This window comes from Lepisosteus oculatus, chromosome 10 (assembly GCF_040954835.1).
Source record: "Lepisosteus oculatus isolate fLepOcu1 chromosome 10, fLepOcu1.hap2, whole genome shotgun sequence".
NCBI classification, from domain to species: domain Eukaryota; kingdom Metazoa; phylum Chordata; class Actinopteri; order Semionotiformes; family Lepisosteidae; genus Lepisosteus; species Lepisosteus oculatus.
The window spans coordinates 13,205,180-13,218,892 of NC_090705.1; the positions used below are offsets into that span (position 1 = coordinate 13,205,180).

Below are 13,713 nucleotides of genomic sequence, written 5' to 3' on the forward strand. Positions count from 1 at the left end.
TCAACTGGAGGAACTGGGGTAAAATTCTGAACTCAAGGTACAACAGCAGGACTGCAGCATGAATTTGAACCCACAACCCATCTGTGATGAGTCAGAAGACTTACTCAGTAAGTCAGAAGCTACTCTGAAGCTACTCTGATCTCCAAAATGTTTATTATACTGTTGCAAATACATATTACTATGGAGGAACTCCATAGAGATAATCCTTGTACCTTACTCAGGAATTTACAAAGTATTTCCTACATTTTATAACTCAAAATACTAAATAATAAAGTTGTTCCAGAATCAAGCCATCTTCTGATTGTGTTTCTTTTAGTGTCACTGTATTTGTTGACTTCAGACTTGTACAAACACTTGAAAATGCTAGTCAATAATTGTTCATGAGGCTGTACTGAGGTAGGTAATGATATACATGTAGATGCCACCCATCTTGATTAGAATTCTGTGAAATGTTGCACTGTTTCATTTTGTTATTTCCTCTAATGCAGTACACACAAGTTTTACAACAGTTCATTATTCTTCAGTTCCTTCGTATTGAACTGAATCAGAATGTTCTCTTCTTAAGGGGCTGTCAAGCAGGTCATGGTCAGTGCCCAAAATGACAAGCTCATATGACCAGACAACAGGTGTCTAGGTTCAATGGTGCATGCTCTGGATCAGTTTGTTGACAGACTCCAAGACAGGCATACAAAGTATCTTTGCTACAGCGTAAATATTTAAAATCTGATGGACATTTTAAAAATTTGTAGAAGTGAAATATTTTTGTAGGTAGTGTCAACTGATGATAACTAATGTCCAAACACTTCTACTAATTAACAAATGACTTGTCAGTGACAAACTATCATCATCATTTTTTCCACAATGGGACAAAATGAGGAGCACACTACAGAGCTAACTATTATGATACAGAACAATATCAAGAAAGAAAAGATGTATAGTTGTAATGCAAAACCAAATATTTAAAGGTAGAAGCAAACGGTTTCAAAGAGAGTTTTTCACAGATCTCTGGGAAAATCCAAAATTATTGGTAAAGCAGAAAGACAATATTTTTTAGATGTTCATGTAAAAACCTAAAATAAAATCCAGTGACCTACAGAATGATTTGGCAGAACCACACATTCATGTAGTTACCTCATGGCATGGGTCCACTTTATCTCATTAGGAACTGGAAATCATTCTATGATCAAAGTAAACCTTTACACATCATTGCTAGTATTCTTTGGACCATCATCAGATTTTGCCTCTCACTTCAGCATTACATGAATCTCAAGCACAGAACCAAGTAAACTACAGAATTTTTTAATGATGTTTCAGATCAAATGCTGAATTCATCATTCAGACTTTGAAAAATGTTTTCAATCATTTTTATATCTAGAAGGTTGTGGAAACATTGGAAAGTTGCTGTTAAATATCTACATAGGGATATGTAGATAGCTGTCTCCTATGTAAATTTGTCTGCCTGTATGTGCATATATATGTTTTGTTTTGTCTGCTTATATCTGAACACATAGAAGCTAACAAAATATTTTGTATAGGTAGATAGAGGTCCGGGAGGTGATTAGGTTTTTTATTACTTGATGATCCATCAGTATAGACCAAGAGTCCACCACCCTGGACATAGAGACCCCTAATCCTGATAGTCATATAGGGCAGTCTAAATGCTGCTATTATTTGAAGGAAGAGAAACACTTAGAAGTTATTGATCGATTATGTTAGCAATTTTCTCACTAGCTTTGGTTTTTGAGAGCTGAATGATATTCTTTGTTTTGGGCCAAATCATCTCTAAATTTCTTAATTTAGCAAATAACCTATTTAATATATCAAGCTAAATTGTTCCAAGGCTTTAAAAGTTGTTCATTTGTATTTACCTCTAAATCTATAAATCTAAAATCTGATTAACTGTGGCTAAAATCTGATTAAATCTCCAGGACCTGGGTTAGAGACCACTCCACCTATGTGTTTACTCTGTTTGTGCAGCTGAACATAAAAGTTCTTTGAAATCCTTTGGAAAGAAAAGCAGTATAGTATATGCATTGAAGGAAGTGTCATTATTACTTCTGTATAATAAGAATAAGAAGAGAATATTGATCTGATTTGATTGAATTGGTTAAGATTTAGTTATGTCACCCCGCTGGTTTAAATCTCTGACTGGACACTATTGTACCCCTTTGCATGGTACTCATATTCTCTCTCATTTGTCTGAGTAAAAACAGGTTTAGAGATTATAACTGCAAAGGTCGATTTACTAAAAAATGGTCTCCTAAATTGATTCTGTTATGTGGCAGTACTGGTACTGACTAAACATTTGTACCACAACTAAAAAGTTTGCTCCTCTTGCGTTGCCTTGTTTTTCTGAGATGTACCTGTAAATGTCTGCTTTGCTTTTCTACGTAGGCTCACTCATTCATTTGGGATATAAATACTTGTGAATATTTTCAAAGCATTTACACAGTGGTGCAGTAATTTTAATTTTCTTCTAGAATTCAATGCGATATTGTAGTATTTATAAACAACACCAACATACTAAAAGCGTTAGGCCAATTCAGGCATAAAATTATTTAGTTTATGTATATATCTTATAACCATTACCTTTCTTATCCTGTAATATATGGGGCTTATTACAAACCTAGACGGTTATATAGTCATCAAGGTAAATTTGTGTGCCTCCATTCCATAATAAAGACTCCATATGTGTTGTGGCTGCGATTCCGCCACCAGGATTTTTGATCCAGCCCATTACAGATAGTGCGCCGCTGACCTGCATAAAGCAAAAAGTGGCACCATAGGGATATAATCTCAGACTCATGTGCCAGTGCATTATAAGGATCCAGGATTAAGTACCGTTCTTTCAGAAGTCGGTTATCTACTGTTCCCTAATTATCATGTCTGTAATATAAATGTCTGTAGTTATTATTTAGTGTGTACATATGATTATATACGTGGTTAGAATAAGATACTTTTGTGCTAAGTGTACCTACCCCATTCTGTAATCAAACCAGCTACATTTTTAAATAATAGTCTGAATCGTATTGAACACTGGTCATACGCTGCATAGCAGCTTGATTGTAATAACGCCTACCCTATGCATACACATAAATAACATAAGAACTTCGGTCGGAACATTAAGCATCGAAATATTACATATAGTCCTGTATTCATTCTTTCTTTTACGTTTTCAAAGTATGCTTGTAATATAGAAGAAAAGTTAATACTTCGTATCGTATAGATATCCGTCCTTAACTTGGTATTTGCCTATGTTGGATTCTGTAATTACAATAAACACCTGGAACTATAAAATGTTACATAAAAACAATTAAACTATAGGTGGGAGAAAAAAAGTAATAAAGATAATTTCTGAGACGTACTGTGCGTCTTTGGTATTAAAATGAATACCAAAATCTATTTGTTCCCAGGTACAGCGTAAGAGAAAGAGTTGAAAGCATTGCAAAGTAACGGATTAACTAGCTAACTGGAAACTATATTTCGAAACATCCTCCAAATATAAAAAAAATAATAATACATTTATCTCTACAGGACGTGGCTTTCAGATTTGGGTCTACCTACAGAATCCCATTAGTTACTCCCTTTGTTGTTGTTTAGTTGTATTTAGAGGGCGGGACTGAAACTGAAATGAACAAGGCGCGGCCAGAGCCCCCTTCACACGTGCAGACAAAGAGACCAAACAACACAACCAAAATATTCCCGTATAAACTTTTTGAGGGACGATGACGGCTTTCCAGTATGTCTGGAAAAGTACGGTCCAAGCCACATTTTGTAAATACTGTAGTTATTTGGGATTTAATTCAAGTTGTAGACTTGTTTTTTTAGAAAAAAAGTTGCTGAGAGTTGGTGCGTCAGCCTGCAAAGTTGAGCACAAAACGGAGAGGAGCGTTCCTTTGTTCTGCGAAGAGCTTTGATGGGAGATCGTGGAAGGATCACTGCAGTTATCCTTTTTTCTATCTGCTTTTAAATTCTTTAGAGACCAAAGGAAAATCTGGAAAAGTACGATTGCCTGGTATGTATTTTTTGTGAGACTTCTCTCTTGCCTGTAAACAAAAAAAAAACTCAAAAGTTGATTGGTTTGAGAAGTTTGCAGAACATTACGCACGGCGACGATTTGACTAATTAACGCTAGGGCGAAAGATGCACCACTTTTCAAAATAATTGTTTGTGCTGAGCAATTATCATGAAACAGGAAAACATTTGTATCATTTAAGTAACACGAAATGAGTTTCAAAATGAAAGGAGAAAAATATTAGTGTATTTATTAAATTATGTACTTTCCTTTCTTTAAACTCTCCACAAAATTAATGTCATTACTACTGTTTTAGTAAAAAAGTATTGTTCGTATTGAAAAGAGCAATGGACAAAAAAACATCGGCTGCTAACTAGTGAAGTGTACAGTATATGCAACAGGTAGAAGCAGTCTGGTGCTTCTCCTTTGTTATTGAATTTAAAAAAACATCGTCGAGTCTTTGTTCTCAGCTTGAGAAACTTGAAAAGTAATACTATGCTCCGCAAAACCTTCTTTGTCAGAGCTCCAAGAAATTAAGACACTATTCAAATTAAGGTGTTATCTATTTTATTTCAGTTGATTTAGAAAGTAGTTATGAACAAAGGATATACATTAGTTATATTGGCTAAGTAAAACCTATTCGTGGGGGGTACTAATGACATGAAATGGACTACAGATTTGATTTAGATATTCACAACTATTCTGTTGATTTTCAAGCCGTTTTATTAGACAGCGCAAATGGAACTGCCTTTTGTCTAGTAGGAGACCGACGTTTTCTTCTAATTGTGTTTTTAAAAACAGTTTTCAGATGCTTCTGAAATGTTTTTTAAACATGCATTTCTGATCACATTAATTTAAAATTTCTTACTAAAGGTAGTTTTACAACCAATCTGAGTGATAAAGTAACGCGTGAAAGTACTGGAGTATAATACCAAGCTTGAATAAAATTACCTATAAGATATAGATTTATGATAAAATTACTTATTTTAGCAACAGTTTAACATAATAATGTTTCATATATAAGCCTCATTGATTACTGTAGGTCTATCACATCCAGTTTCCCATCACTTAACCAGAAAACATATAAACAAATAAGAGTAGCTTGAGTGCAATGCCCATTTAATATAAACCCGCGTGTAAAACAAGTGCTTTTGAATTTTATAGTGCAGGACAAACCGAACTTTTGTTTTTGTCCTCCTGTTTTCATTTGCTTTTATGTATTGATATTAATATACATCCGACATCTTGTTGGCTTGAAATTATTGTTTAAGATTTACTGCATTTACTGAACGTTTAATTAAAAGGATTGTTCAATGCATCGTTATCTGACAGAAAAAGGAAAAAAAAACATTTAATATGACAATAATAAGGTGTAAAATATAAGATAAAATATAAACTGTCGGTTTTAGTGGGTAAATTGAATTAAGTAGTCTCATAACTTGTACTTTGCGTCCTATATTACATAAGGGTTTAGTCAAACACCCTTATCTTTTGATAAACTATTTTTTCTAGTTATTAAGTAAAACTGAATCTCTTTCCTTTACAAAAATAAAACGCTTCTTTTTCATTTTTTTTGTAGGTATTTTGCAGGATGCTGTAGAAGGATATATAAAAAGGAAACTCCTGGATACTTCTTATTTACTGGATTTACAGCAACCTGCAATAGTCTTCAATAGAAACATGGAAACGTCTGGCTCAGGTGCTTTTTTGTGCTTCATAAACACAGGAGTTATATCCATTGGATTTATTCAAAATCCGGATTACAGTGGTTTTCATGATGCAAATCGTTCTGAAACTGGATTAAAGTATTGGAATATTTAACCGCTGTAATCAGAAACGATTCAAGGTACGTTTCCTTCAATTACATAACACTTTCAGTAAGGGCAAAGAGTTAATACACTGAATCTTTGGCTGTTTAATATCTAAAGTACACGCTTTGATTTGTACGATATCTACTGTTAATACTATAATAGTGTGTATGTTAATCACCCATTTAAATTAGTTAATAGTTTTCTGCGTTTTAGGCGTTAGTGTGTAATCCCGTCAATATTGAAATCAACAGGCCAAACATTTTTCTCCTTAAACTTAGTGGTTTTGGGTACTGAGAGAAGGCGATCCATTCACTATACTCCAGCTCCACGTTCATATGTTTATGGGTTATAGAATAAAAAAAATAGTTGTTGGTGTTTGCGAGTTTGATTAAGTGAAAATGTTCTTCAGCAAGCTTGAAGCTGGACAGCGTCCCTGACTTGGACTTGTGAAAAGGGAGATGCCGTTTGGATTGCGACGCAGGTGGATAGTTTTTAGAATGCCCCTGCGTTTTATCATTACTGTACAAAGGTTTCTAGCGGCGCGGCACATAATTTTCTGCGTTTTAGAGCACCTACCAAAGTTTTTCACATTATAATCGCTTGTTGTGTGAAAGGGCTTTCTTCCACGGCTTTCAAAAGCAGACACGGTTTGATTGCTGCTTGCGTTTCAGCGCACCTCTAAGATGATGTCACTGGAAGCCAATCATATCTTGAGTTGCCCCCCCTTTCAGCATTACACATACAGTACACTTTTTTTTGTGCGTTCTGTTTTTTTATCTTGGCATTTGTATTCTGATAGAATCATTTTAATTTAATGTCCATCTTAAATATTTGAAAGATCATTTTCACATTATTGTATTTTTATGGTAAATATTGCTCTCTTCCTTTGCAGAGCGTTTATTGTGTCTGCATAGTGTAAATGTCACAAATGTAAGGGTATATGCTAAATGTTGCTTTCAGAATTATGAAAATAAAAATTTTCTTTTTCCCGTAATGATTTATGACCCATCACAGTTTCTAGAAAAAAAATAAGATTAAACGGACCTTTTGATTTAACACTGTTTAAGAATAAACGTTTCTCTTTTGTATTGTAAAAACGTTATTCGCGGCGAACATACAAAAGAATGGCCAGCCAGAAAACTTTTTAGCCTTTACCACGAGAAGCTTTGTTTTTCTGTGAAAAACAAGGACGGACCTACTGAACTCTTTATTTTCACGACATAATCCTTGGATATGATGATCTAACATATCATGTGCCCCTGTAGACAACTGTAAACGCTACAGACTGTCTTTAAAGCATTGTACTGTATCAAGCTAGAAGCGATAGATCTGGAAATTGAGGAAAGATTTGCTTCATAGCAGACTACAGCACTGTGAGCCATCAACTTAATGTATTTGTTACATTACCTTTAAAAGGGACATCTTTCCGTTTTTTACATGAAAACATGCCTTCTGTCTAAAGGTCTTAAACCTTTACAATTATTACGAGTTATAATTATTAAAGTATTACATTGGCCTTGAGCATCACTATCATTTAAGCTTTCTTTGATGTATGTCATATTTCAGATACACAAACCTTTGAATTTTTCACAAAGCAATGTCCATGCTGTTTAAATTATTTACAACGTTCCACCCTGACTGCAAGATTTAGCACCGTTACATTTGTTGAATTAATAAAAATAAAGGGTTGATGTAATTATTTTATTTCTGTGGGTTTTATCCTACTTGTTTTGGCATCTTCATTCACTTAACAAAACAGAAGGCTTCACTATTATGATAATTAACCCGTCAACCATTTATAAGTTATACCTTCATAACAGGCCTATTTAAGGGGGATGCGTATGGATTTTGGGGAGGGGAGGGAGATAATGAGCTGAATCATGTCTCGAAGCTTTGATTTATCACTTTGTGAATTTTAGTTTTTAGCATTTTCCTAAAAAATGATTTAAGCTGGGTTCTCAGTTAAGTCTGTAACATGGAGGGCGTATCTTTTCAAGTTCAGTTTGTGAGGAGTTGCTGAATGATTAGAAACTATTATGTGAAATACTGGACTCTTGTGGTGTTTCAGATACACTATATTAGATATTTCAGCATAGTCAGTACCTTCTGAACAAGATTCTGGCATTTGTAAATCCTAAAATGGATTGAACTGCTGTGCAGTGGCCCTCTTTTTTTCCCCTGCACTGTAAGTATACCAAACCTATGATCTACTATGGAGGTGGTAGAGTACAAAAGGGAATTGCTGTAACTGATTGTGTCCCAACCCCTTGGCGTGTACAAGGGAGACGGAAAGCAGCCTGAAACTCCTGCTTCATCATTAATGCAGCATGTAAGGCAATAGCCTTGTTCAGGGCTTTAATGCCTTATAAAAAATTATTGCTCCACCAAAGCTTTCAGTAAAAATTATTGAAGAAATTAGTCACCTTTTTATATAATAGCATACCGTTTTAAAGTCTGTACATTTTAACTATGCTTTCTGCTCTTCTTTTTCTGCTGGTATCACCATGGTGTCTATTTTTCTCCTGAAGATCAAATTGCAGTGATGATACATTACAAATTAGGCCAGCATTACCAATTGTTATGACAACCTACCTTCCAGTTTGCGGCTGCCTGTGGTCAGAGTATGAAAAAAAATATCAAGCATAGTTGGACTTGCTGGAGCCTGTAGGACTGAGATAAGTGAAATTTTCAGTCTATGGGCTGAGACTGATTCCACATGCAGTAACAGGAATAAATTGTTTCTTTATGGCATTGCACCAGGAGTGTATTTTTAGATTTTTTTTTCAGGTTATAATTGTATTAACTATATGATGTATAAACCCCTTTCTATTTATGTTTCGCTGGTGCCCAGCTGACATTTAATTTGATGAGCTGCTCATCATTTTTTTTCCTGAAAAAGTCCCTGTCCTTATGGGAATTTCTTCTATTTATATAGCTTTAGTGGTCTATTTGTCTAGGAATTTATCATGATCGTAAATATGCATTACTCCTAGCTCTAAAACACTGGTAATCCTTGCAAAGGCTGGGGTTTATCAAGTTAAATCTGCTATTGTCTGGCTGTTTGGAGATTATGTCCTGACTGACTGGCAAGTTTATCTGGCTTTAGTGTCATCTCAACAATGCTTTGGTTTCTAAAGCGTCTACTATGGCAGGAGTCTCTCTCTAGAAAGCAGATACTGGAGAAAAGAGGAGAGGAGAAAAGGGTGTTTAAAACGAGTTTCCTTACATAGATTAGGTTGTATTTTGCTTCCATCCTTGAAATTTATTTTACTAATGTATGCCAATGGAAAAAAAAATCAAGTACATCTCAAGAGTATTCTGTTCTATTAACAAATCTTGTTTTTTTGTATTGCCTGATCTTGTATTTCTGTTTTGAGAAGAGAGATATGTAGTTACAATTGTAACTGTTTTGCTAACATTTAGTTGAATTCTGCCTTAAATTGGATTGTAAATAATTTAGATAATGTGGACAAGAAAGGATGGTTCATCAACATCTAGATTGAGAGCATATATTTAGAGGGATGGTTACCAAACAAACTACTGTTCCTAAAAAAAAATACAATTATGGCGAGAGATCTTGTTAATCTAATAAATGTTTGTTCCATGGGAATTGTCTCACAGCCCATTTCTGTTCAGAGAATTCTCAGTCTTTAAAGCTACGACTGTGCAGCAAGTGGACCAGAATGGTTCCATTGGGGTTTTAAGAAGTGGTGGTATCCATCTGGCTCATTTGACTTGTGACGGATTTCACACCATGCCACAGGAGGTGAAACATGTTAAATGCAAGTGAGTCATCCTCAGGTTTTATGTTTAGGAGTTAAACATTTCTTGTTACTCCCCCCTAGTCTTCAATCTGGCCATCTTCCTTTTTCTGTCTTCACTGGAGAAAGCATACTATATGCCTTGTACTAGATCTTCATAACTAATCAGATGCCTTTTTATCCTATGTCAATTTGAAGCACTACCCTGAAATAGTTTCCCACATACATTGTACTGTATCTGTGCCCACATCAAATAAATAAATAGAGAAGTTTGATTGTCTTTGCTGCTTATTATCTCTTATGTCAACAATGTTTTTCTTTTTTATTATTTTCATTCTTAAATATATTTTTTAATACAACAATTAGGAAAAATAAATGGAACTGTGTAACCCGAAATATCCTGAAAGCCTACATTGTGCATTAACAGTGTAATTATTGGTGATCGGTTTGCTTTTCATGAGCTATTGGGTTATATTTATTAATCACCAGTCCTACATTTATACCTTCTTTGGTGGTAATAACATTTTATGTATTACAAAATTATAGAAATTTATAGTGCCCATATAGAAAATTGAAAATTAGTGATTAAAATGAAGAATCTGCAATAAATTGTCCTGGTATTAAAGAGATCAAAAGCAATCTTTTAATGTACCAATTCAGAGACAAATTAATCTTTGTTTATCTGAAGAAGATATTTGATGATATGATAATGTTATAGTAGTACTGTAGCTGTGTACATTAAAGTAAGTAAATCATGACAAATTAACCACACATCTTTCACTTATTTTGGTTGTTCTGGATTTTTTTTTTCTTAGTGTATATTTACAGATGTATTGCATGTGCATGGTTTCGAAGTTCCCATACAGTGCAATGCATGTAAACAATACAAGCGATAAACCTTAAATGTCCTCTTTTCTGTTATACAGTGCTCTCATTAGAGCAGTTCAGTTTGTTGTATCATGACTGCATCGAGAACAATAGCGTCATCCTAGATGTTTAAGCAGCATAGAAGAGTTAGTTTACCTGGAATATACAGATAACTGCAACTTAAAACTGTCTTCACCCTCCCATGCCACTACAGAACACAAATAATCTAGTTGTCGCACCATTTATCTCTGAGTTTTAACTTTTTCATGTGTCATAAAGCTCTTTCTCAATTAAAGAATAGGTGAATTGTCCCTTCTCTGAAATATAAGGTATTTGGGTATAAACTCCAAATGTGTGGAGATTCCTTAAAATTCATTTTGGGTGGTGAATTTTGATGAAATGCGATATAACGCATATGCATGCATTTCCACGCAAAATTCACTGTACTGTATGTCATGTAATGTATGTAGCCTGCCTCAAATTACACTGAATTATGATTAATCTATAAATTTGGAACTGGGTTGTTATGCACAAACACAATTTGCATTCATAAGGATATTTTCCACTCTTTGCATAAAAATGCATATCAGACAATTGAGATATTCAAGACCATTGAGTTTTTGCTCATCTTCAAAGTTAAAACCTTCTGATTTGTGTCTAGAATGCAGTGAATTTGTTGGTGCTAATCACTGTGGGAACACTAGTTTGTACATCTTCAACATTTTGTTATCTTCTTCCATCACTGTGACATTTGGGAAAGAACTCTGTAATTTTATATTCTACTAAGGTCTTGTGATGCATTTGTGTTTTTGTTTAATTTTTGTGTCTATTAACTTGATCAAAGGTCTTCTTGGGACCTCACTTCCGAGGTGTGTGAAAGACCAAAATGAACTGTCGTAGCATTGTGTCTGTAGCGTTAATTCTTCTGCATGAAGCTAGTAAGGGGATTTATTTCTCTTCTTTCTCTTAGATTTGATTTCAAATTCTTATTTCAAAGGGGAGCCAATAGTGTATTCAAACACTAAATATAAGGCAGGCCACTAAAAAGGTTATTTTGCTGAGAAATTTCCATACAACTCAAAACTGTCTTGTGACAGAAACCATTACATGATGGGATTTGATATGTCCAGATTAAAGGACATATTAAAGTGGAGATTAATGTTTTGTGGTTTTCCCACTTCATGGTCAAACATTTTATTTTGCCTTCGTTAAAAGCAAGTGTTTTCAAAGTCTGTGCAGAAAAAATAGTGCTCTTTATTGTTTATTTATTATACAGCAGTTTCAGAAGTAGAAAAGATGATTTGTCAGTTGAAATTTGTAGTTAGGTGTATATAAAAACATTTCTGATCATTGCGTTAAGGTATTAAAATCAATCAGTGGTAATAAAAATACAATCATTGTGCTATTAGATATGTCACAAAAATGAAATAAAGATGAGCTCTAAAAGGAAAATCATTATGTTTTTTTTATCCCTCCCCAGACAGTTAAATAGTATTGGAATGCTGACAAAAATTGTTGTGCTTCAATACGGATATTCATGTCTGCAATAATAATTCACAATTCAAAATGAACAACAAAGTATGGTGTGTAATAAGTGCAGTTAATGTGTTTTTCTTTCAATGAGGTTTATTTTAATACATTTCATAGCTTGTCCTTAAGTTCAAAAGGCAGATTATAAAATACTAAGTGTGAGGTATTTGAGACAAACATCCTTACTCCAGCTCCCTTTGTATGTGAGACATACAGAAGAATTGGAAATATGTATTGTTTTAGTAAAAAAACTTTCTTCAGAGGAGTTTTCCCCTTTTCTCCTTTTTTATCAAAGTGTGGAGTTACAAACTCACACATCTCAATCTCAATTTTTGTTAATCTTTTGGGAATTCTATTGAATTCTTTCACATACTTATAGATCTCTTGATTTAGCAAAATTGGTGAAATAGAAAATGATTACAAATCAATAACTTCTGCCTTAACTGTAGTGTATAATGAGCTGTGAAATAACATACAGGGATTTGGTATTGCTCTTTAATAGCATTATATAGAAAATTTGTGTATACTTTATAAAAAAAAACATTTTATAGACTAACTCACAAAATGCAGCCATAAAGAGTAACTCAGGGAAATACTAGATGCCAGGTGAACAGGCAATTAAGTGGTTATGTCTAAATTCTAGGAGTGTTAAGAATAAAATACAACAAATGGAAGTTGATGAATTAGTGGCTGACTATGATGGAGTTGGCGTTACTGAAACATGGATAAAAGCGACAGTGATGAAAACATTAGTGGATATGTTTTGTTCTGAACAGACAGGAAAGATGGTAAATGTGGAGATACAGCACAGGTTGTTAAACTAGATGAATCAGTGTCTCAATTTATGTGGATTAAAATTTTATAAACTTTGAAAAAACATGGAGTTGGAAATATGCTGCAGACTAGCAAATTCAGATGTAAAAGAAATGGTATGTCCTTTAGTTTCCGATTGTGACAACATGTTTGTGTTTCCCTGCTAAGCGCGAGATAGTGCCGTCAACTGAACTTCCCTAAATGTCTTGGACTATATTTCTTTTATATGCCTGGATCAGATCTTCTATTAATTTTCTCTGGTCAAAATTGAAAAGATTTAGCTTCCTTAACCTGTTCATATATGGCAATTCCCCAAGACCAGGGATCAGTTTTTGTTGCTTTTATTTGAACTTTCCAAGGCTTTTTGTGGTATCGTAACCTAAATCGATCAATATTCAAAATGCATGCTTAAAGGTGCAGTGCATTATAATGCTTAAGCACAGTTTCCCTGGATTCCCTGGTAAGTGCACACCTTTTGGAATGTCTCCATGTATCATTTGTTTTTATTATTGCTTCTCTGCATTATCTGGAAGATAAAAATAATGTAGTAACGTTGACAGATATGTCTTTTTCATTGATTGCCTTATCATTTTCAATGTACGGTTTTTGTTACCTGCAAGTATCAGTATGCACTTGTTCACATTAAATATAATTAATCAGGAGTTTGCCTTGAATGACAAGCACTGTTGGGTCTATTACAGTGTTTGCTAAACTTTTATTTTTCTGGTTAGGAGATATAGTTAGAATTTAAATGTTTAAAATTGTACAATATAAATGCAATTGTAAGACCTTGTTTTGGTCTGGTTATCTTAATACAAAAGTATTGGAAGACTATTCTCTGACAGGCTAAAAGAGATAAAACGTTTTAGTCTTGACCAAAGGAGACTGACAAGGTAACTGGTTTAAGGATTCAAAA

The 13,713-nt window shown here is 34.0% G+C and overlaps 1 long non-coding RNA gene across 2 annotated transcripts in view; it reads left to right on the plus strand.

The window, feature by feature from the left end:
* The first annotated feature begins 3,650 nt into the window (after window positions 1-3,650).
* LOC107078651 (uncharacterized) overlaps window positions 3,651-13,713 on the plus strand; it is a 160,981-nt gene continuing 150,918 nt past the window's right edge. For both annotated transcript variants that reach the window (XR_001479604.2, XR_001479603.2), the window contains exons 1-2: window positions 3,651-4,015; window positions 5,595-5,861. This is a non-coding gene — a long non-coding RNA (uncharacterized lncRNA). The remainder of the gene's footprint in view (window positions 4,016-5,594; window positions 5,862-13,713) is intronic.